Below are 23,720 nucleotides of genomic sequence, written 5' to 3'. Positions count from 1 at the left end.
ATTGCTGCAAATGGAGCATTCTTTGACGAAAGCAAAGTCTGAAGGAGAAAATTATTATTTCAAATAAAAATCATTATTTCTAACCTTGTCAATGTCTTGACTATATTTTCTAGTCATTTTGCAACTCATTTGATAAATATAAGTGTGAGTTTTCATGGAAAACACAAAATTGTCTGGGTGACCCCAAACTTTTGAACGGTAGTGTATATATATACATATATATACATACATGATAAAATAAATACTGCGGGTAAATAACACATAGAAAAGACACATAGAAAAATACATAAAGACTATTACATTCAGCAATTCAACTTCTTTTTAGGACAACAATCCAATGTGTTTCAGCTGTAAGTGGAAGTATCATTGTCCCTCTCCGGTTTTTGTAACTTTTTGGCTTTGATCGGTTCTGTTACCTAAAGTCGTCCTCATTTTACTGCTCCGGATTCTCCCAATGATTTACTCTTGTGAATTAATTTCCTACATAGCCGGCAATAACTAAACCATAACATCCATGTCCCAATGTTGTCACCCTCCGGGTTTCATCGGCTTTGATTCCGCTGTCTATTGTGTGACAGTATAGATGTCAGATATGTTAGATGTTTCCTTCTTTACATTGAGTTACTCCCATCCTTACTTATGTGTCTATCCCCAAATACCTTGGATATTTCTCTTTAACATCCCACATTGCATCTCTAAACCTTCGGCCCAGTCCTCGTCGTCTTCTAGTCTAGAGAAATGTCCTTCTGACACTTCTAGATTCACTTTTAGATGTATTGAAAACCACCTCCGCAGGTGACAACTGGTCATTGACATACGGCTCTGTCCACAGGTCAGTGGTGACTTCTGGCAGAGTTGGTTCTTATCTACATACAAGGGACGTCCAGGAAATTAGGTTTACTCCATGTGAAGAACATTTGTTTAATTTCTGTCAGAAATTTCTGAAGATTGAACTCATCTCCATGCCAAATAAGCGCCATGTTATGAATGTAGTGATGCCAGAGGACCAGGCCCGCACAGTGTCACCCGCTCTCAAACACACAGACGTTCCCAATATCCCAGTAGAGGAGACATAACTGCACATACACCTGGTCCTCATGTCCTCCGCTGCAGGCAGAATAATCCGGAATACTAATAATAATTATCGTGATGAAGAAATTAAATGTTTACTTGAGTGAAGAAAGATGAAATTCTGGACACTTTGAAACTTTGACTAAATAAGAATATATCATCTTCACCAGGGGCGTTACTAGGAAAGACTGGGCCCCATAGCAAACTTTTGACTGGGGCCCCCCTCCCCTGGGTGTCACACAACCCCCCCCCCTCTTGTAGATAGTGCCTTTTTTACAGCCCCCCCTGTAGATAACGCCATACAGCCCCTCTGTAGATAGCGCCATACAGCCCCCCTGTAGATTGCGCCATACAGCCCCCTCTGTAAATAACGCCATACAGCCCCCTCTGTAGATAACGCCATACAGCCCCCTCTGTAGATAGCGCCATACAGCCCCCTCTGTAGATAGCGCCATACAGCCCCCTCTCTAGATATCTACAAAGGGGGCTGTATGGCGTTATCTACAGGGGAGGCTGTATGGCGCTATCTACAGAGGGGGCTGTATGGCGTTATCTACAGAGGGGCCTGTATGGCTTTATCTACAGGGGGGGCTGTATGGCGCTATCCACAGGGGGGCTGTATGGCGCTATCTACAGGGGGGCTGTATGGCGCTATCTACAGGGGGGCTGTATGGCGTTATCTACAGAGGGGGCTGTATGGCGCTATCTACAGGGGGGCTGTATGGCGCTATCTACAGGGGGGCTGTATGGCGTTATCTACAGGGGGACTGAATGGCGTTATCTACAGGGGGGACTGTATGGCGTTATCTACAGGGGGGACTGTATGGCGTTATCTACAGGGGGGACTGTATGGCGTTATCTACAGGGGGGACTGTATGTCGTTATCTACAGGGGGGGTCTGTAGGGAACTCCATACAGCCCCCCTGTAGATAGCGCCATACAGCCCCCTCTGTAAATAACGCCATACAGCCCCCTCTGTAGATAACGCCATACAGCCCCCTCTGTAGATAGCGCCATACAGCCCCCTCTGTAGATAATGCCATATAGCCCCCTCTCTAGATATCTACAAAGGGGGCTGTATGGCGTTATCTACAGGGGAGGCTGTATGGCGCTATCTACAGAGGGGGCTGTATGGCGCTATCTACAGAGGTGGCTGTATGGCGTTATCTACAGAGGGGGCTGTATGGCGTTATCTACAGAGGGGCCTGTATGGCGTTATCTACAGGGGGGGCTGTATGGCGCTATCCACAGGGGGGGCTGTATGGCGCTATCTACAGGGGGGCTGTATGGCGCTATCTACAGGGGGGCTGTATGGCGTTATCTACAGAGGGGGCTGTATGGCGCTATCTACAGGGGGGCTGTATGGCGCTATCTACAGGGGGGGCTGTATGGCGTTATCTACAGGGGGGACTGAATGGCGTTATCTACAGGGGGGACTGTATGGCGTTATCTACAGGGGGGACTGTATGGCGTTATCTACAGGGGGGACTGTATGTCGTTATCTACAGGGGGGGTCTGTAGGGAACTCCATACAGCCCCCCCAGTAGGGAGCACCATACAGCCCCCCACCCCTGTAGGGAACGCCATACAGCCCCCCCTGTAGGGAACGCCATACAGCCCCCCCCCTGTAGGGAACGCTATACAGCCCCCCCCCCTGTAGGGAACGCCATACAGCGTCCCCAACCCCCCAAAAAAATGCGTCCTACAGTGTGAGAAGACAAAAGACATGTATCCCCTATCCATGACTAACCTCTGACTTCCGGCGTCTGCGCTGCTCAATAAAAATGAAAGGAGCGCTGGTCACGCATGTACACAAGCGCGACCGGCGCTCCATTAATTTCTACGAAGCTGCCGACACAGACCCCGGAAGTCCGAGGTTTGTGATGGAGAACTTCAGGGGACTTTCAGTCCCCCGTTCTCCCTATCGCTGCCAGCGATCACACATGTATCCCCTATATGGATAGGGGATACATGTCTTTTGTTTAATGGCAGAGCGGAGATACCTCCCTGCTCTGCCGTAGTGATCAGTGGCGTCCCGCTGTAGCAGCCATAGCGGCTGCTAGCAGAGCGAGCCTCCGGCCATGGTGGGGGCCCGTGCCGGCGGGCGACACGGGCCCCCTCATGCCGCGGGCCCCGTAGCAGCCGCTACGGCTGCTATTGCGGTAGTTACGCCACTGATCTTCACAACCTTCTCCTTTATTCCCAGTGTAGAGAGATGTATCATTGTCTTCCCAGATTAACCCCCTCCTGTCCATCCTTCATTAGAGGTAATAGTAAAACGTGGCTGGAAACTTTTATAAAATGGTAAATTAACTACATATTCATGAAGGAAATTATCTATCTACTTAGACAGGTAGAGGCAACTGAATCTTCACCTGAAATTATCTGTCTCCCTAATCTTCCTGGATGTCAGAGATCTGATAAAAAAAAGGAATCCTAAATCCCCGTTTGTATCAGAAACCTAAGATTCCAGATCCCCTTTTTATCAGATTCCTCAGATCTTAAAGATCTGAGTCATTCAGCCTGGAAACCGGTAAATTCAACTTTCGATTCTCTGACTTCTCATCCGTCCAGATACCTGGACTATTATCTTCAGGAATATCTTACCCTTCTATATGAAAGAATCCCCCACATATTACATCTAGTGAAGGACTCTGAGTGGCAGGAGAGGTTTCTTCTAGTGACACTTAATGTTATGTCTCTACATTGTGATAGAAAAAGGAAAAGGCTCTGAAGACCTTAAATCCATTCTTCTAAAAAAGTTCTAGACTGTCCAGACTTCAAGCTTCTTGTGTAATAGATAACATGTCCTTTCTTCCTGACATAAGATGGTTTCCGTGTAATGGGTCACTCTACCTACAGATGTGAGGAACGACTATGGGAACCAGGTTTATGCTGAGTTATGCCAATCTAAACTGAATATTGGGAAATCTCATGTGGTGTAAGAGTCTTGGACTCTGTGCCGGCCTGGCATTGCTGTATGGATTTTATTGGTATAGGAAATTACATCAATCTTCAAATATTTCCATAAGAATCACGTTCTCGCGATCACTTTCTATGTATATAACAACCAGCTCTGTACTAGATGTTCCCACAATCCCGTGCACATTATCCGCTGTATGTAATGGCCACTTGTCTGCTGCTAAACAGGATTTTCAATGCACCCATAAGTCTTTAAAAGATGACTACAAGGTTGAGCCTGAACATTAGGAAATGCAGTTTGTATAAGTATCTGTAGAGTCTTTGTGAGGTTATGAAGGGAATGTTTCCCATATCCAGAGATAGATAGACTTCTCAGCGAGGATAGTGGAGACGTATGTAACGTAAAGAATGAGAAATATCAGTTATTGGACATCCCTTGTATTACACACTACACAGGAGTAATAACACATAGGGATCAGATACTGGGACCTCCCAGAAGAGAATTTATTACAAGATATATCATACTATGAATTTATGAGGTAAACGCAGAAAATGTGGAGAATCTGATATCCCGGACCCCAACATTGCTCCATTTATACAAATCTGAGGTAAAACATTGTTCACAAAAATGTAGGGAAGGAAATTATATTTGCAGTATGTCTCTGGCTGATAATCGTCGGATCTTTGCCATAAATTCTTAAGCCTCCTTTGGTCAAGAAGATGAATCGCTCTCGGTTTGCTCTTATGTATATTTCTGTGTCTATTAAGTGCACTGTTTCTACCCATGTATACCCTTATCATGTATATCACAGATAGTGTATCTTACAGAATTACCCTGATCAGTATTCACTCATGTATTAATATTTGAAAGACTAACACAATATGGCTGCCACCGTCTATAAGCACACAGTGCCTGGTGTATGGCCGCACATTGCAATTATACAGGAGGGAATGTGGAGACCCAGTCCTGATGAGGAGAACTACTGGATCCTCCATACACGTCACTCAGACTCTCCAGCCTCTGGTGATATAAGGTGACGTCACCTGCTGCCTGTGCACATAGTAGGTGACATCAGTTCTGCGTGTGTGACCAGCTGTGAACTGTATATGTCACATATTGTCTACATGCCGTTATCCACACTCGGACCCATAGTGTCCCAACAACTATTCTACAATGTCTTGCAATTTCTTATATACCCTTGTCCATTAAGACCAGAAATAGTTCGTGTTTCCACCATCCTTGGAAGGATAAATCTCCACAATCCACAAAGTCATCCAAACAATGACAACACTAAGAAGTTTATAGAACAATGAAGACTTGACCAGTGGATATACTGTGACATCGAGCTGTTTAGTCTATAAGGATTTTTAGGATATGAAGAAATATTGTAAAACCCACTTTACATCCATAACTGTGTGATTTCTAATTTATTCCATCCAATGACAATGAAGATTTGACCAGTGGATTTACTGTGAAAACAACAAGTTTAGTCTTCAAGGATGTTTAGGTTGTGAAGAAAATGGTAGCACCCCCGATTATAAAGATTACTTATGTGCTACATTCAATTAAAAAAATTTGAAAATCTGTGAAGTTCTTTGTGTGTTTTTTTTATTTATTGTCATCTAATGACACACTGATCGGAGTCACTACTCAACTATTGGGAATAAATGTCTTACTTGTGTTTCCCCTCCATATGTCTGATTCCCATATAGGAGAATAAGAGGAGATCGAGTGTGATTGATGATGACAGTCCCTTCTGCACAGAGGGTCCTGGTTCTTCAGTCTGAGGAAGCTGTTGTTCTTCATATCCTTGGGTACTTAAAGAAATAAAGGATCTCCTCTTCCAGGACCCCATTTTCAATTTGATTCTGGGTTTATTTAACGGCATGGAACTTGCATGAGGCATCTTGAGAAGTAATGCATTGTCCCATCAGGTTGTCCATAATCTTCTAGAGAGCAGGAGACCATTACTTCTAATGTTCATAACAGAATTTGGAAAGATTTTCAGAATTTTTTTGGGAAACTCAGCACCCTCATCAAGTGGATTTTCCTGTATTTCTGGATTTTCTCCATTGTGGTCAGTACAGGCGTAAGCATTAAAAGGATTGTCCCAGAATAAAAAATTATCAACCATCCAAAGGATAGGTGATAATGGTCTTATCGCTGGGGACCCCAATGTTGGGACTCCCATCAATCCCGAATCCCAATACCTGCTCACTGCACCCACTGCAGTGAGGAGGAGCTTGAATGTAGTGGCAGTCGGGATGCGCCTGTCGATTCATTCAATGTCTATGAGAATGACAGAACGCCCCATAGACCTTAAATGGAGCCACAGCGCACAAGCTCAACTAATACTCCATTTAATGTCCTCCTCAGTGAGGGGCCCCGGCATCAGAAAGTTGTCTGCAGGAGCACTTGGGAGTAAAGGGGATTGCATGAACCGGGAGAAATGTCTGCACATCTGATCTGGGGTCTGTATTAAAGTGGGTCTAGTCTGAGGTCTATTTTAAGGGGAGGTCTTTATTTCTTTAGGGGTCTTGTCTATAGTCTGTATTTCTTCAGAGGCTTTGGCCTGGGGCCTAACGGATTTGGCCCGGAGTCTGTATATATTTAGTGGGTACCACAGAAAAATCGATATTGTGCGGTATATATATATTTAATCATTTTTTTAATTTATTTTTTACAATGGGAGAGTAATGCAACTTTATGGCATACAGATGCATATGTTAGAGACATACATTTGGTGTATATGTCAGGAGATTTTCCCGATATATATGCTAAACCTGCACCACAAATGTGCCGTGAACAGAGACTAAGCGGAATAATTTCAGCCTTATTTGGTGGTTCTAGGCATGATATAGCATAGTTAGGCCATTGCATGCAGGTATTATTTAGGTTTTATATCTCAGTATTCGGGCAGTTCTGAATGTTGCCCCTTGCATCACATTGCAGGCACTTAACCCACACATTTTCACAGAGGCATAACGCTATGGTATAATCTCACATGCATGAAGCAGGGTCGCTGTAACCATAGGGCAAGCAGTGATTTGCACAGCACAGGGCCTACCTAGCGGCGGTGCCATTTACAACTATATGGTTCTGCCTCACCACTCTCTCTCTCTCTCTCTCTCTCTCTCTCTCTCTCTCTCAAAGGCCACACACCAAAGGCCACATTAGCCCGGAAGCCAACCAGACCTTGAGGTCTTAGTCGCTCTGCTTGTCATAGGGATGGTTTTATTTATTAGTTTTATAACTGATACTAGTATTGTGGAGGAGGGTACAAAAGGGGAAATTTTTGCTGTGGGTGGGCACAAACAGGAGCAGTGTTACTGTGTTCTGCACTAAGAGGAGCATTTTATTACTGTGTGGGGCATTAGGTGGTGCACTATTATCATCTGGGGCACTACTTCTGTCATTAAGGCATATCTGTTTGGCACTATTATTCTTGGGATATATTTTTTACACAATTGTTTTCAGAGGTACTATTTGGTACAAATAATTTGGGATCTCTATCTTAGTGTCACTACTATTTTAGGTGTATCTATATTTATGACACTAATATTTTGGTTTCTGATATTTCTGTACAGTACAGTATTTTGGAGCAGTTTCAGCAATAGGGCAAATGGGGCAGCAATAGACACAACATTGGGAATTCAGCAAGTTTGTGTTGAGGGTGGGGTGAGTGCTGTAAAAGTAGGGAGCCACAGATGTAAGGAAAGCAAACTGCAGACACAAATTGTGGCAGGAAGAAGTCTTAATGGCGGAACTGGGCCGGATAGAGAAGAAACTAACAAGTCTAATCAAGACTGTATTCATATATAGAACCCTCTGCGCATATTGTAGTGTAGGAATACCAATGAAACAACCGACACATCATTCTTTTAAATGTGGGGTTAACTTTTATTAACAAAATCAATGACCTAAAAGAAGAGGTCAACAAAACCTGAATGCCTGCCTATCCCTAAGGGCATGTAGGACATAATCTACCACCCGCCAGTTGTGACATAAAACAAACGATACGCACAGAAATCAATAGAATATGGGAAACAAATGCACCAGTTCCAACGGCCAAAGAGGAAGCCTGAGGGGGAGGATGAATTTATATTCTCCCCCTATTAGCATAACCACCCCCCCCCCCCCTCTGTAACCCAATACGCTGCTAAAAGCCAGAATTATGATGGGACAGAGGAGGGTGGTGGAAGGGGGATCAGAGCTGAATCACCTGCCTACACTACTGAAACTCACTTAGCCCGTTTTCGGCAATAGTCCCAGGCCCAGCGGCTATACGCCTGTGAGCCTACAAAGGAGACGTCACTTATGAGTTAAAGAGGCTCTGTCACCAGTTTATAAGTGCCCTATCTCCTACCTAATCTGATAGTCGGTGTAATGTAGATAACAACATTTTTTTTTTTTTACTTTTTTTTTTGACGGAGTTAACATCCCGTCACTCCGGTAAAGTTACAGAGTTACATAGTACGGTTGAAAAAATACACATGTCCATCAAGTTCAACCAAAGGATGGGAAAGGGAAGGGAAAAATTTCTACACATAGGAGCTTATATTTTTTTGTTCTAGGAAAATATCTAAGCCTTTCTTAAAGCCATCTATCTACTGTAGCTACTGTGACCAGCAACTGCGGTAGACTATTCAATAGATTCACAGTTCTCACAGTAAAGAAGGCTTGTCGCCTCTGCAGATTGAACCTTTTTTTCTCCAGATGGAGGGAGTGCCCCCTTGTTTTTTTTAGGGGGTTTTACAAGGAACAGGATTTCATCATATTTTTTGTATGTGCCATTCATATATTTATATAAGTTAATCATGTCCCCCCTTAGTCGTCTCTTTTCAAGGCTAAATAGGTATAATTCTTTTAATCTTTCTTCATAACTTAGATTCTCCATGTCTCTTATTAGCTTCATTGCTCTTGTTTGTATTTTTTCCAACTCCAGGGCATCCTTTCTATGAACTGGAGCCCAGAACTGAACTGCATATTCTAGATGAGGCCTCACTAATGCTTTGTACAGTGGTAATATTACATCCCTGTCCCGTGAGTCCATGCCTCTTTTAATACACGACAATATCCTGCTGGCCTTTGAAGCAGCTGATTGACACTGCATGCTGTTATTGAGTTTATGATTTACAAGTACACCCAGATCCTTCTCAACAAGTGACTCCCCCCAGTATAGCTCCCCCTAGGACATATGATGCCTGCAGGTTGTTGGTACCCAGGTGCATAACTTTACATTTATCTACATTAAACTTCATTTGCCAAGTGGATGCCCAAACACTTAGTGTGTCAAAATCAGCTTGCAATTTACTAACATTTTCCATAGACTGAACAACACTACATAGCTTGGTGTCATCTGCAAAAATAGAAATAGTGCTATTAATCCCATCCTCTATATCATTAACCCTTTCAAGACCGAGCTCATTTTGACCTTCATGACCAGCCCCATTTTCTCAAATCTGACATGTGTAAATTTATGTGTTAATAACTCTGGAATGCTTTTGCCTATCCAAGCGATTCTGAGATTGTTTTCTCGTGACATATTGTACTTTAGGTTAGTGGAAAAATTTGGTCAATAAATTCATTGCTTATTTGTGAAAAACACCAAAATTTTGAGAAAATTTGCAAAAATTATGATTTTTCTCATTTTAAATGTATCTGCTTGTAAAACAGATAGTAATACCACACAAAATAGTTACTATTTTATATATTCCATATGTCTACTTTATATTTGCATAGTTTTTTGAACATTATTTTATTTTTCTAGGACGTTACAACGTTTAGAACTTTAGCAGCAATTTCTCACATTTTCAAGAAAATTTCAAAAGGCTATTTTTACAGGGACCAGTTCAGTTCTGAAGTGGCTTTGAGGGCCTTATGTACTAGATAGACCCCATAAATCACCCCATATTAAAAACTGCACCCCTCAAAGTATTCAAAATAGCATTCAGAAAGTTTCTTAACCCATTAGGCGCTTCACAGGAATTAAAGCAAAGTAGAGGTGAAATTTACAAATTTTATTTTTTTTGCTGAAATTCATTTGTAATACATTTTTTTCTGTAACACAGAAGGTTTTACCCGAGAAATGCAACTCAATATTTATTGCCAAGATTCTGCAGTTTTTAGAAATATCCCACATGTGGCTCTAGTGTGATAATGGACTGAAATACCGGCCTCAGAAGCAAAGTAGCACCCAGTGGATTTTGGGGCCTCCTTTTTTTAGAATATATTTTAGGCACTATGTCAGGTTTGAAGATGTCTTGTGGTGCCAAAACAGTGGAAATCCCCCAAAAGTGAGACTGTTTTGGAAACTACACACCTCAAGGAATTTATCTAGGGGTATAGTTACCATCTTGACCCCACAGGTATTTTGCTATATTTATTGGAGTTTGTCTGTGAAAGTGAAAATATTCTTTTTTTTTATATTTTTTCAGAAAAAAAGTAGATTTGCAAGGAATAAAGATTAAAAAGCACCCCAGAACTTGTAAAGCTACTTCTCCCGATTACGGCAATACCCCATATGTGGTACTAAACTGCTGTTTGGACCCATGGCAGAGCTCAGAAGGGAATGAGTGCCATTTCGATTTTGAAGCGCAGATTTTGCTGGATTGTTTTTCAGTGCCATGTCGCGTTTGCAACGCCCTGGAGTAAGCAAAACCGTGGAATCCCCCCAAAACTGACCCCATTTTGAAGACTACACCCCTCAAGGAATTGTTCTAGGTGTATAGTTAGCATTTTGACCCCACAGATTTTTTGCTGAATTTAGTGGAATTAGGCCGTGAAAATGAAAATCTACTTTTTTCTGAAAAAACATAGAAATGTTTAATTTTTACAATGAATAAAGGAGAAAAATTACCCCAAAATTTGTAAAGCAATTTGTCCTGATTACAGCAATACGCCATATGTGGTAATAAACTGCTGTTTGGACCCACGGCAGGACTCAGGAGGGAAGGAACAATATTTGGCTTTTGGAGCTCAAATTTAGCTGGAATGGTTTTCGGGTGTCATGTCGCATATGCAAAACCCCTGAGGTACCAAAACAGTGGAAACCTCCCAAAAGTCCCTTTAGGGGACTGGAACGAGCGATCATTAGGTCGCTGGTACAATACACTGCAATACTAATGTACTAATGTACTAATAAAAGCCCTCATACCACTATGTCTATGAAAAAATTAAAATAAAATTAGTTATGGCTCCAATAAGTCAGGAAATAAAAAAATATGCAGTTGTGCCCGAGGGGAACATTTCTTCTGTTTCAAGATGCGATTTATCAAGCACCAAAAATTAGGGTACCAGGAAGGGGAGGGCCCAAACATATCTGCTGGAAGCGAGGGCGCCCGTATTATACCAGGACAACACTTTCCCAGCAAAATTCCCCAAACTGCAAAGGTGCGGAGTGTGGGCCAAAAGGGGGATAAGAAAGGACGCCATATATCAGTGCGACACCGGCCTGTGCAGAAAGGATTGCTTCACAGCGTAACACACATCTATCGATCATTTTATTGTTTACCCCATTATTATACCACCTGACTATGCCCCTGATGTATTCTGCCCAGCTTACATATGCCCCCACATTATAAACGGAAACACCAGCAATACTCAAACAAATCTACTACCAAGCAAAATCCGCTCTCCAAAAGCCAAATGGCGCTCCCTCCCTTTTAACAATTTTTGGGGTGTGTGTCTCCAGTGGCATAAGCTGGGCATGACATATTTGCCACTGAAATGGCATATCTAGGGAAAAATATAAAATTTAAATTTGCACCATCCGCAGTGCATTCATTTATGGAAAAGACCTGTGGGGTGAAAATGCTCACTACACCCCTTAATAAATATACAACCTACAGAGTGTGGGGTACAATTAACCCAACACATGAATGATAGAAAATTGAAAATTTTATTGAAGATAACAACATATTAAAAAATGAGTCATGCAAAGCATGAATAAAAACGTCTGTCAAATGCAGAGACCAAATGTAAACAATTGTTTAAGAAGAGTGTATGAACAATGCATAGGTATACAAAGGAGTATAAGTCTATCCAAAATCGGATAGAGACTGAGTGAAAAACCCATAACAATGTATCACAATGTATAGGAATATGATGCTTAAATAGCAAAGGGGTACATAAATAAATTAGAGAGAGGAAACATACCCATGTTAACAGCTCTGCATAGAGAGAACCCCTTAATAAATGCCTTATAACCGACTGCAGCACCAGCAATCGGTCCCCGGGAAAGTTTGTTGTAGCAACAAACTTTCCAGTTTGTTATAGCAACAAACTTTCCAGTTCGTTGCTACAACACACTTTCCCTGCGATCACATGACCGGGACCTGAACTAATCAGGTCCCGATCATATCTCCGGGACCAGAGGCAGGTGATAACAGCGCGATCCGGGTGTCAGCGCTACTCTGAGACACCCGGATCACGCTTTTAACACCCACCGTGAATTCACGTCGGCACTGCACTGCACAGAGCCCAGCTCTCTATACAGTGGGCGGTCGGGAAGCGGTTAATAAGTAAGTTGAATAATAGTGGTCCCAGCACTGAACCCTGGGGTACACTACTTATAACCGGGGACCATTCAGAGTAGGAATCATTGACCACAACTCTCTGGATACGGTCCTTGAGTCAATTCTCAATCCAATTACAAACTATACTTTCTAAACCTATAGTCCTTAATTTACCCCTTAGACATCTATGAGGGACAGTGTCAAATGGCTTTGCAAAGTCCAAAAACACTATATCCACAGCAGACCCACTAGGCCCACAGTGGCCCCTCTGTCTGGGCTTCTGACCACCTCTTCATAAAAACAAATCAGGTTGGTTTGAAAGCTTCTGTCCTTAGTAAAACCGTGCTGGCTGTCACTTATAATACTATTTTTTGTCACATAATCCTGTATATAGTCCCTCAATAGCCCCTCAAACATTTTACCCACGATGGATGTTAAGCTTACTGGTCTACAATTACCCGGGGAAGACCTAGAGCCCTTTTTAAAAATAGGCACCACATTTGCCCTGCGCCAGTCCCTTGGCACTATACCAGTCACTATAGAATCTCTAAATATTATGAAGACGGGGACAGAAATAACTGCACTAAGCTCTTTAACCCCTTCCCGACATTTGCCGTATGGGTACACCATGGAAAGCCATGACTTCCCGCAAATTGCCATACCCATACGCCAAATGTTTGGCACCGGCTCAGAAGCTGAGCCGGTGCCATCATCGCCGGATCTCAGCTGTATCTTACAGCTGACATCTGGCTGTAACGGCAGGGACCAGAATTAGCTTCGATCCCCGCTGTTAACCCCTTAAGTGCAGCGCTCAAACGCAAGTGCTGCACTTAAGGTGTTTGCAGCTCATCGGAACCCCAGCTAGGTCTGCCTAGCACCGAAGCCGGTCAAGATCCGCCCAGCGGCGGAGCCTGATCGGCATCCGTTGCCGCCGGCAAGATGGCGCTGGCTCAGGAGCTGATCCGGCATCATTAGCGGTGGAAGTCAGCTGTATGTTACAGCTGACATCCACCTGTAATGGCAGGAACCGGAGCTAGTTCCGATCAATGCCATTAACCCCTTCGATGCAGCAATCGAAAGCGATTGCAGCATCGTAGCGGTTACTTGCAGATCGCCAGCCCTGACATGCAATCAGGACTGGTGACTGCTGCTATGGCAACAGGAGACACAATGGCCTCCTACTCTGCCATTACGGAAGCCGATTAGGCCCCGCCGGGAGGCGAAGCCTAATCAGCTTGCTGTCAGTGAATAACTGACAGATCTAATACATTGCACTACATAGGTAGTGCAATGAATTAGAAAAAACTAAATCTGACAGCTCGACCTTCAAGTCCCCTAGTGGGACTTGAGAAAAAGTGTAAAAAAAGTATAAAAAAGTGTAAAAAAAAAAAAGTGAAAAGAATAAAAGTTTGAAAACAATAAAAGTTTCAAGTAATAAAATAAAACAAAACACAATCCCCCCTTTTACGCTTATCATGTCCTTTATTATTGAAAAAAATAAATAAACCATACGTATTTGGTATCGTCGCAACCGTAACGACCTGAGGTATCAAAATATTATATTATTTATTGCACACGCTGAACAGCATAAAAAAAACCGTAAAAAACGATACCAGAGTTTCTGTTTTTTGATCACTTTGCCCTACAAATACAGGAATAAAAAGTGATTAAAAAGTCGCACGTATCAAAAAATGGTACTTAGAAACTATAGCTCGTCTCGCAAAAAACAAGCCCTCATACAGCTCCGTCTACAAAAAAAATTAAAAGTTATGCTTCTCATAACTTGGCGACAGAAAAAATACATTCTTTTTACAAAAGTAGTTTTATTGTGCAAAAAGTTGTAAAACATAAAAAAGTTCTATAAATTAGGTATCGCCGGAATCGTACTGACCCGCAGAATAACGTGAACATGTAGTTTTTAATGCATGGTGAACACTGTATAAAAAACACTAAATAAAACTATGGCAGAATTGCGGTTTTTTGTTTATCTGACCTCCCATAAAAATAGGATAAACGGTGATCAAAAAGTTGCATGTACCCCAAAATGGTAATAATAATAACTACAGCTCGTCCCGCAAATAAAAGCCCTCATACCACTACGTCTATGAAAAAATCAAATTAGTTATGGTTCCAATAAGTCAGGAAATAAAAAAATATGCATTTGTGCCCGAGGGGAACATTTCTTCTGTTTCAAGATGCGATTTATCAAGCACCAAAAATTAGGGTACCAGGAAGGGGAGGTCCCAAACATATCTGCTGGAAGCGAGGGCACCCGTATTATACCAGGACAACACTTTCCCAGCAAAATTCCCCAAACTGCAAAGGTGCGGAGTGTGGGCCAAAAGGGGGATAAGAAAGGACGCCATATATCAGTGCGACACCGGCCTGTGCAGAAAGGATTGCTTCACAGCGTAACACACATCTATCGATCATTTTATTGTTTACCCCATTATTATACCACCTGACTATGCCCCTGATGTATTCTGCCCAGCTTACATATGCCCCCACATTATAAACGGAAACACCAGCAATACTCAAACAAATCTACTACCAAGCAAAATCCGCTCTCCAAAAGCCAAATGGCGCTCCCTCCCATCTGAACCCTACAGCGTGCCCAAACAGCAGTTTCCTTCCACATATATGGCATCGTCATACCCGGGAGAACCCTTTTAACAATTTTTGGGGTGTGTGTCTCCAGTGGCATAAGCTGGGCATGACATATTTGCCACTGAAATGGCATATCTAGGGAAAAATATAACATTTTAATTTGCACCATCCGCAGCGCATTCATTTATGGAAAAGACCTGTGCGGTGAAAATGCTCACTACACCCCTTAATAAATATACAACCTACAGAGTGTGGGGTACAATTAACCCAACACATGAATGATAGAAAATTGAAAATTTTATTGAAGATAACAACATATTAAAAAATGAGTCATGCAAAGCATGAATAAAAACGTCTGTCAAATGCAGAGACCAAATGTAAACAATTGTTTAAGAAGAGTGTATGAACAATGCATAGGTATACAAAGGAGTATAAGTCTATCCAAAATCGAATAGAGACTGAGTGAAAAACCCATAACAATGTATCACAATGTATAGGAATATGATGCTTAAATAGCAAAGGGGTACAGAAATAAATTAGAGAGAGGAAACATACCCATGTTAACAGCTCTGCATAGAGAGAACCCCTTAATAAATGCCTTGAGGGGTGTAGTTTCCAAATGGGGTCACTTCTCAGGGGTTTCTTTTTATTATTTCACATCAGAGCCTCTGCACTTGTGAACCAACACTTTGTAAATCGCCAAATTAGGCTTCAATTTCGCATGGTGCTCTTTCAATCCTGAGCCTGGTCGAACGTCCAGGCAAAAGATTAGGGTCACATGTAGGGTGTTTCTAAAACCGGGAAACACTGCATAATAATTAGAGAGCTGTCTTGTTATGGTGGCACAAGCTGGGCACAACATATTGGCATATCTATGAAAAAAATCCCATTTTCACTCTGCAACATCGAGTGCACACTAATTTCTACAAAACACCTGCAGGGTTAACATGCTTACTACACCACTAGGTAAATGCATTGATAGGTGTAGTTTCTAAAATGGGGTCACTTCTGGGGGGTTTCCACTGTTTTGGTCCCACAGGCGCCCAGAAATCAATACAGCAAAATCTGTACTCCAAGTGGCGCTCCTTCCCTTCTGAGCCCTGCCGTGTGCCCAAACAGCAGTTTATGACCACATATGGGGTATTGCCGTACTCGGGAGAAATTGATTTACAAATGTTGGGTTCTTTTTTTCCTTTATTTGTTGAGAAAATGAAAAAATTTGCGCTAAAGCTACGACTTATTGAAGAAAAAGGATTGTTTTTATTTTCACTGCCCAATTCTAATAAATTCTAAATGCTTACTACACCCCTAGATGAATTCCTCAAGTGGTGTAGTTTCCAAAATGGAGTCACTTTTTGGGCATTTTCATTGTTTTGTCCCCTCAGGGGCTTTGCAAATGTGACCTGGCCTCCACAAACCATTCCTGCTAAATGTGATCTCCAAAAGCCAAATAGCGCTCTTTCGATTCTAAGCCCTGCCGTGTGTCCAAACAGCCATTTATTACCACATGTGGGGTACTGTTTTACTCGGGAGAAATTGCTTTACAAATTTTGTGGTGCTTTTTCTCCTTCAGTCTTTGTGGAAATGAGAAAAAATTAGCTAAACCTACATTTTCTTTGAAAAAATGTAGATTTTTATTTTCAGGGCCTACTTCCAATAATTTCTGCAAAAAACCTGTGGAGTCAAAACGCTCACTATACCCCTAGATAATTTCCTCAATGGGTGTAGTTTCCAAAATGGGGTCACTTGTGGGGGGTTTCCACTGTTTTGTCCCCTCAGTGGCTTTGTAAATGTGACATGGCCTCCGCAAACCATTCCTGCTAAATGTGAACTCCAAAAGCCAAATGGTGCTCCATCCCTTTACTATCATTTGCCACTTGCCTTTCATTTTGTATTTTTGCTGATTTTATTACCTTTTTACAGTTTTTATTAAGCTCTTTATAATTTACATAGTCTACAGCTGTACCCTCAGATTTGTATTTCTCAAATACCCTTTTTTGTCATATATTGTACTTTTACAGAAGGTGTAAGCCATATGGAGTTTAATTTTAGAATCTCCCATTTATCATTTGTACCATTATTTGACATTAGTTCTTACCAGTCTATATCCTGAATTGCAGCCCTCATCCTGGGGAAATTGGCCTTCTTAAAATTAAGTGTTTTTGCCCTCCCAGCCTGTGTTTGTATTTTACAGTATAGGTAAAATGTAACTATATTGTGATCACTGTTACCGAGGTTTTCATGAACATTGACATTCCCAACAAGCTCTGTATTATTAGAAATGACCAGATCCAAAAAGCTTCACCTCTAGTCGGGTCTTCCACAAACTGGGCCATTAAATTTTCCTGCAACAGGTTGAGGAAATTTCTCCCCTTTGCAGTTGAAGCCGAACCATGACACCAATTAATATCCCGGTAATTAAAGTCTCCCATTATTACTACAGTACCCCGCTGTGCAGCCCACTCCATCTGTTTATATAGCTGACCTTCCATCTCCTCAGTTATATTGGGGGGTCTATAGATTACACCAAAAGTAATTTTTCAGTGTTTACCTCCCTGTGTAATTCCACCCAGAAGGTTTCAATCTCCTCACATGCTTCACCCACTATTGTCTCTTTCACACTCTCCTTCATATCACTTCTCACATACAGACATACACCACCGCCTTCATATCACTTCTCACATACAGACATACACCAAAGCCTTCATATCACTTCTCACATAACGACATACACCACCGCCTTTCCTATTTTTCCTGTCTCTCCGAAACAGTGTAAAACCCTGTAGATTTACAGCCCAGTCGTGTGAAGGGTCCGGCCATGTTTTAGCAACACCAACTATATCTATATTTTCTTCCAGTATCAAGGCCTCCAGCTCCCCCATTTTGCTTGCTAGACTTCTGGCATTTGTGAACATACACTTTAACTTGCCTTTCAGTTTTTCACTTTCAGTATCAGAAATGTGATTAGTTGACATTATTTGGGCATTTTTTTTTTCACTGCTGTTTTGTAACAAAAGGATCTCCCTATCCTGTTGTCTAGTCCTCTCCCCGCAGTCTAGTTCTCCCCCCACCAATTTAGTCTGACCCCTCTCTAACCTAACTACCCCTTTATTTTAAACATGGACCTCCCTCCTCAGCCCTAGTTTAAATACTCCGCCACCCCAGCTAGAATTCTCTCCCCCAGCACAGCGGACCCCCATCCATTTAGGTGCAAATCATCTACAGAATACAGTTTGTACCCCAATGAAAAGTCAGCCCAGTGCTCTAGGAACCCAAAACCTTCTCCTCTACACCAAGACTTCAGCCATGCATTTAACTCCCTGAGCTCCCGCTGTCTTTCCTGTGATGCGCATGGCACAGGCAGTATTCCTGAGAATACAACCTTGGAGGTCCTTCCCTTCAGCTTGTAGCCTAGTTCTTTAAAATTATTCTTAAGGCTCCTCCACCTACCATGTATTCTGTCATTGGTTCCCACATGGACCCCGACAGCTGGATCATCGCCAGCCCCTCCCAGTAATTTATCCACCCCTTCCACCACATGCCGAACCCTGGCACCAGGGAGACAGCAAACCATTCAGTTGAGGCGGTCTTGGCGACAAATTATTCTATCCGTCTTCCTGATTATAGATTCCCTTACAACTACTAATTGTCTTGCCTTACCTGCAATACCATCCCGCCAACTACTAGATGGGCTGTTCTCCCAGCTGTTAGGGAGATCAGTATCCACTAGGGCTGCCACTTCTGTGACCGACACCTTCGCATCATCACCCAACTTGGCAATTTTGCTTGGAATATCAGAAACAGGATTGTCCTTCCTTTTCTTGGTCCCCTTTCTACTGCCCTTGACTACATTAACCCAGCTAATTGCCAGATCCTGCTGACCCATGTCTTTACCCTCCAGTTCTACCCCACTAACAGCTTGCTCAGTGAGCAGCATCAAGATTATCAATCGCCCTCAGTCTTGCATTTTGCTCCTCCAGTACTGTAATGCGAGCTTCCAGGTGAACAACATGCTCACATCTGCCACAGAGGTATTCACTCTGGAACTCCGGCTCCAGTCATGCATACGTATGGCAGACTGTGCACTGAAGAAAACTTCCAACCTTGCTATCCATTATCCAAGTTACACCAAAACAGCGAACAATTGTTTAAGTAAAAGAAAAGAAGAAGAAGAGTACTTCCAGGGACTTTAACTCCTGTTTTTAACTCTGGTTTAGTAACTCCACTTGATATACAAACCACTTAATTTAGCAAGGCCAAAACAGAGCAAGATCAGAGTGAGTCCTGCTGGTTAATTTATACCACCTGAGAGCAGTTAACCCCTCCCCCTAGTCAGCTTCACAGCAGGACAGAAGCTAAGAAGGAAAAAAAAGTTTTAAATTGTGTCAGTTTTGCAAACTTCTATTAGCAAGCACTCAATTCATATATCACACACAATATCCCACACTGGAACACAGCAACACAATTCAGTTTAGTAACTCCACTTGATATGCAAAGCAAGCCCAAAACAGAGCAAAGTTAATGTGGGAGTAAGGGACAGCACGCCGTAATCTCGCGAGATCACGCTGTGCTGTGAGTACAGCTGAACATGAATGAAGAGAAGTGTATGACGCTGATTGGTCAGTGTCATACACTTCTCTTTACAACGCCCACTTGCCCAAAACTAAAAAAACGCCCAGTTGGGCATTTAGAAGAAATTAGCATAAAACGAAAAATAGTCAGAACTCCGTCAAAAATAAACGTTTAAAAAAAATAAACAATTTTTTTGTTATATACATTACAGCAACTATCAGATTAGGTAGGAGATAGGGCACTTATAAACTGGTTACAGAGCCTCTTTAAGCCCTTCCCGCATTTTCACGTACAGTTACGTCATGGGAACTGGTGTTTTAACGCAATTCCACGTAACTGTACGTGAAGGAGATGGAGCTGGCTCAGGAGCTGAGCCAGCGACATCACCACCGGGTGACAGGTGTATGTTACAGCTGGCACCCTGAGTTATCGGCCAGAACAGGAGCTAGCCACCCCCGTTCAATAGAGATCGCAGCATGTGAGGAGTTTTTAGCTACCGACACCCCAGCAACATGATTGCTGGGTTGCCGGTGGCTGCAAAGGCAATCGGAGGCCTAATACGTACCTCCCGGTCTACCAGCAACGAAAACCTCCTATGCCCCACTCAGCGGCGGGGTCTAAAAGGCTTCCGGTACCATCGGCAAGAAGCTGAGCCGGCATTATCAGCAGTGGGTGTCCACTGTATGTTACAGCGGACACACCGGTGTATCAGCAGGAACCGGAGCTAGCTCCGATTCCTGCCATTAACCCCTTTGATGCAGCGATCCAATGCGATCATTGCATCTTAGCGGTTTGTAGCAAATCGGCAGCGTGCCATGCGATGGCAAGATTGGCGACTGCTACTATGGCAACAGGAGGCCTAACAATAGCTTCCTGTCTGCCATTACGGAAGCTGATTAGGCCCCGTCCGGAGACGGAGCCTGATCGGCTTGCTGTCAGTGAACAACTGACAGTTCTAATAGATTGCACTACATAGATAGTGCAAAGTATTAGTACATCAATGAAACAGTTGGAGCTTCAAGTCCCCTAGTTGGACTAAAGAAAAGTGTAAAAAAAAGTGTAAAAAAAAGTTAAAATAAAAGTTGGAAAACTTAAAATGAAAGTTTCAAGTAATAAAAACAACAAAAAAGGCCATACTTACAAATGGACACAGCCAGGTCAGAAATGCTGATGAAGGAGAGTGAGCATGTGCTTTAAATAATAATAGCCACTCCCACTAGTCTTGAGGGGAGTGGCGTGTGGTTCATGGGATGTGTAGTAAGAAATAATAAATGAATAGTGTATGTGCAAGTGTAATAATATAAGTGAAATATAGGGGGCAGTAATGAGTAAAGTGCCTCAATACAAATAAATGAATAATGGGTTGCAAGTGTGTGAAACATGGAGGGATAGTGTGTAAGTCATGAGGCGCAACGTGTATAGCCAGGTAGAAGCCTATTTGTGACGCCTTGATAATTCATAGAGCGGGCTATCCTGCTTGCTAAGCCAAACAACAACACACCATGCTCTCCCAGCATCAAAGACCCGGCTGTGTGCAAGAGAAGCGAATATAAGTAATAATGAAAAATACCTGGGGTATTAGTGATCATTTTGGCCAAAAGGACGCAAGCTCGCAATCCACGACAAGGATCCCCAGACTTGCGAGTCCCTAACTCCCTAACTGGAACGAAAAGCTCCTGATGCACAGACAAAACAGATAAAAACAAGGGGACATATATACAAAAACACCGAAAAAGGCCATACTTACAAATGGACACAGCCAGGTCAGAAACGCTGATGAAGGAGAGTGAGCAGGTGCTTTAAATAATAATAGCCACTCCCACTAGTCTTGAGGGGAGTGGTGTGTGGTGCATGGGATGTGTAGTAAGAAATAATAAATGACCCCAGGTATTTCTCATTATTACTTATATTTGCTTCTTTTGGACACAGCCGGGTCTTTGATGCTGGGAGACAGTGGCGTAACTACCGCCGTAGCAGCAGTAGCGGCTGCTACGGGGCCCGCTGCATGAGGGGGCCCATGTCGCCCGCCGGCACGGGCCCCCACCATGGCCGGAGGCTCCGCTAGCAGCCGCTATGGCTGCTACAGCGGGACGCCACTGAACACTACGGCAGAGCAGGGAGGTATCTCCCCGCTCTGCCATTAACTGGTTCCCGACCGCTGGCTGTATTTTTACGGCCAGCGGTCAGGGTCCTTAAAACCCGAGCCATAGACTTTCTACGGCTCGGGTTTTAATTTGCTGCCCGCGCAATCGGGCAGCTGAATGTCGGGTCTCCGGCTGTCAGTGACTGCCGAGGACCCTGAGGAGAGGATAGAAGCAGCTTTCGCTGCTTTTGTCTTCTCTGATCACTTGTACACAGCGCTGAATGCGCGCTGTGTACAGGAAGAGATCTGTACAGGAATAGACTGGTCACATGATCGCCGGGTGCCGTTAGTGACAGGCTGCTGATGGGTCTTACTAGACCCAGCACAGCCCTATTAGTGACAATCGTCACTATGAGAGGGCTGAATTTCCCTGTAACTGGGGCTGCTGTGCAGCTCCAGTTACAGTGGAAAAACATGGTGTAAAAGAAAGAAAAAAAATATATAAAGTTCCCCAAAGGTCTTCTTTGACCTTTGGGGGACAGACCATAGTAATAAAAAAATAATAAAGTAAAGTGCAAAAAAAATGTAAATAATAAATACACATAAAATACCCACCCCAAAAAAAAAACGTTCCCCCCCGCCAATCATTGTTGTAACGCTAGCGCTGACCCAATTACCCTAATATAGACATGTAATATATAAAAATTTATGGTAGACAATGACGATCACAAATAAAAGGTCTATTTTAGGGTAAAACTATGTTATTACCAAAAAAAAAAATAGCTGAAATGTAAAAAAGCTTATTTTTTTACTATTATTTTCAAACTTTATGAATAAAAATTCTAAAATAGCAAAAAAGGTGTGTATAAAAACGATAAAAAATTAAACCTGCATTGTCTACGGAAAAAACATCGCAAAAATCACGTCGTTAGCCCAACAAATAAAAAAGTTATAGCCATTTAACTAACACGTGCTAAAAAGGGCTAAACGGTGTCTGGTCCTGAAGGCGCAAAATAGAGCAAAAGACATGTATCCCCTCTCCACAGGACATGTATCCCCTCTCCACAGGATCTCCACAGGATAGGGGATACATGTGTGATCGCTGGCATTGATAGGGAGAACGGGCGACTGAAAGTCCCCTGAAGTTCTCCATCACAAACCTCGGACTTCCGGGGTCTGTGTCGGCAGCTCCGTAGAAATGAATGGAGCGCCGGTCGTGCTTGTGCGCATGCGTGACCAGCGCTCCTTTCATTTTTATTGAGCTGCGCAGACGCCGGAAGTCAGAGGTTTGTCATGGAGAAGTTCAGGGGACTTTCAGTCCCCCGTTCTCCCTATCGCTGCCAGCGATCACTCATGTATCCCCTATCCTGTGGAGATCCTGTGGAGAGGGGATACATGTATTTTGTAGGACACACTGTAGGTCGCATTTTTTTGGGAGGGGGGACGCTGTATGGCGTTCCCTACAGGGGGGGGGTGGCTGTATGACGTTCCCTACAGGGGGGGAGCTGTATGGCGTTCCCTACAGGGGGGGAGCTGTATGGCGTTCCCTACAGGGGGGCTGTATGGCGTTCTCTACAGGAGGGGGGGGCTGTATGGCGTTCTCTACAGGGGGGGGCTGTATGGCGTTCCCTACAGGGGGGGCTGTATGGCGTTCTCTACAGGGGGGGGCTGTATGGCGTTCCCTACAGGGGGGGCTGTATGGCGTTCTCTTCAGGGGGGGGCTGTATGGCGTTCTCTGCAGGGGGGCTGTATGGCGTTATCTACAGGGGGGCTGTATGGCGTTATCTACCGGGGGGCTGTATGGCGCTATCTACAGAGGGGGGGCTGTATGGCGTTATCTACAGGGGGGGCTGTAAAAAAGGCACTATCTACAAGGGGGGGGGGTTGTGTGACACCCAGGGGAGGGGGGGCCACAGTCAAAAGTTTGCTATGGGGCCCAGTCTTTCCT

At 43.3% G+C, this 23,720-nt stretch overlaps 1 protein-coding gene across 1 annotated transcript in view; it reads right to left on the bottom strand.

The window, feature by feature from the left end:
- The window catches only part of E2F6 (E2F transcription factor 6), a 315,197-nt gene that overhangs the window by 652 nt on the left and 290,825 nt on the right, over positions 1 to 23,720 (bottom strand). The window lies entirely within an intron of this gene.

This window comes from Rhinoderma darwinii, chromosome 4 (assembly GCF_050947455.1).
Source record: "Rhinoderma darwinii isolate aRhiDar2 chromosome 4, aRhiDar2.hap1, whole genome shotgun sequence".
Taxonomy (NCBI): Eukaryota; Metazoa; Chordata; class Amphibia; order Anura; family Rhinodermatidae; genus Rhinoderma; species Rhinoderma darwinii.
The sequence above is the reverse complement of the archived record's forward strand: the minus strand, read 5'-3'. Positions and strand labels throughout refer to the sequence as shown.